We start from the raw sequence: 2,306 nt of genomic DNA on the forward strand, positions 1-2,306 counted from the left end.
AACTTGTATTATTACATTTTTAATTTCTTCTTTTTTGATGGGTCTGTTCAGGTGTTCAATTTTAGTCGGTGTCAGTTTAGGTAAATTGTGAATTTCTAAGAAGTTGTCAATTTTATCTAGGTTTTCATATTTGTTTGAGCATAATTTTTCATAATACTTCAATATTAGACTTTTTATTTTACTTGGTTCTGTTGTAACCTTGCCTACTTCATTTCTTATTATTTGTGTATTTGGTCTTTTAATCCCCCACCCCCCTTTTCTTCCTTTGTTAGTTTGGTAGTAGGTTTTGTTTTGTTTTGTTTTTTTTAATTGACCATTTCAAAGAATCAACTCCTTGCTTTGTTGATGGTTTAAAATTTTTTTTTACTTTTCTATTTTATTTATTTCATGTCTATTTTTTATGATTTCAGGTTTTTTAGATGGTGTCAGGTTTTTTTGCTATTATTTATCAATTTGTTGGAGATGTTGAGTTAGACAGTCAGAGGTCGTTTTTCCCTTATGTTTTGATATGTTTGCTTATTGCTGTAAATTGATCTCTGATTACTGCTTTGGCGGTTGCCCAGAAGTTCTGGTAAATGCTGTTTTCATTGCCATTTGTTTCAAGAAATTTTTTAATTTCTTTTTTTATTTCTTCTAGTCCCCAGTCACGTTCAAGCAAGGTGTTGTTCAGCTTTCAAATATATGTATTTTTCCCTTATCTTCTTGTTATTAATTTCTAATTTCATAGCATTGTGCTCTGAGAAAATTCTTTGTATTATTTCTATTTTTTAAAATTTATTTACCTAAAATGTCATCTATTCTGGAGAATATTCTATGCACATTGGAAAAGAAGGTATACTGTGTATTTTGGGGGTACATTAGCTTATAAATACCTATGAGGTTTAATTGGCTTATGGCATGGTTTTAATTCTTGAGCATCTTTGTTGAGTTTTTTCCTGGTAGTTCTATTTTTTCTAGACAATGATGTATTGAAGTCTCCAAATACTGTACTAGTGTTGTCTATTTCCTTTTTCAGTTTTGTTTTATATATTTTTCAGGTCTTTCATTTGGTGCATATGTATTTATTATTGTTATGTCCTCTTGTTCTATTGACCCTTCAAGCATTATGTAATGACCTTCCTTGTCTGTTTTGATGGGCTTTGCATTGAAATGTATTTTATTAGAGATGAATATTGGTACTTCTGCTTTTTTTATGGATCCCATTGGCTTGGTAAAATTTTTTTTACCATACTTTTATTCATCATTTATCTTTGTTTTTCAGGTGTCTCTCTTGTAGACAGCATATTGATGAATTTTGTCTTTTGATATAATTTGCTACTCTTCTCTTCAGTGATACATTGAAACCATTCACATTCAGTGTGATCATTGAGAGGCAAAGTTTTATTACTATCATTTTGCTGAGTTCTTTTTGGTGTTGTTGCTAGTTACTTTGGTACATGCTGCTTTTTGTGATACCTCTGGAAGAAGCATATCTCTCACCGTTTCCTGCTATGCTGCTCTTGTTTTTAAAAACTCTCTTAGTTTCTGTTTTCCTGGGACTATGTTGATCTCTCTTTTGTATTTGATGGATAATATTTTTGGGTATAGTATTCTTGGTTGACAGTTGTGTTCTTTGAGTGTTTGATATATGTTCTTCTACTGTCCTTTTGTTTGCCTGGTTTCTGCTGGAAAATCAAACTTAATCTTATATGCTCTCCTTTATAAGTTACTCTATGTTTCTCTCTTACTGCTCTCAGAATCCTCTCCTTATCTTTGGTTCTGGAAAATTTAACTAAGATGTGTCTTGGTGATTTTCTTTTTCTTTTTTGTTTTGTTTTATTTAAATTTATTATTAATTTCAGTAAAAATTTACAGAGTCTTTGGATTTCCATTCATTCATTCATTGTTGCACTTTTCTCACCTCCCAGCCCTCCCCCTAGTACACTACCCTCTTTGAAGGGCATACCCCAGGGATGCATCCTATCTCCATATCTTTTTAACCTATATGTAGAACAGATTATCCGGGATGCTGGGCTCTATGAGGAGAAATGTGAGGTCAAGATTGGTGGATGATTTATCAACAACCTGCTTTATGCGAATGACACAACCCTGCTTGCTGAAACTGAAGAGGACCTGAAGCGCCTGCTGCAGAGTGTCAAGGACTGCAGCCTACACTATGGATTGAGGCTCAATGTCAAGAAGACAAAGATTCTCACCACTGGACCAATTGGCAGCATCAGGATGGATGGTGAAGAGATTGAGATTGTACACAGTTTTACTTTGCTTGGCTCTGTAGTTAACAGTCTTGGCACCAGCAGCCAGGAAAT

The sequence above is a fragment of the Elephantulus edwardii genome, unplaced genomic scaffold (genome assembly GCF_000299155.1).
Source record: "Elephantulus edwardii isolate Elephantulus edwardi_28Jun2011 unplaced genomic scaffold, EleEdw1.0 scaffold00376, whole genome shotgun sequence".
Lineage (NCBI taxonomy): Eukaryota > Metazoa > Chordata > Mammalia > Macroscelidea > Macroscelididae > Elephantulus > Elephantulus edwardii.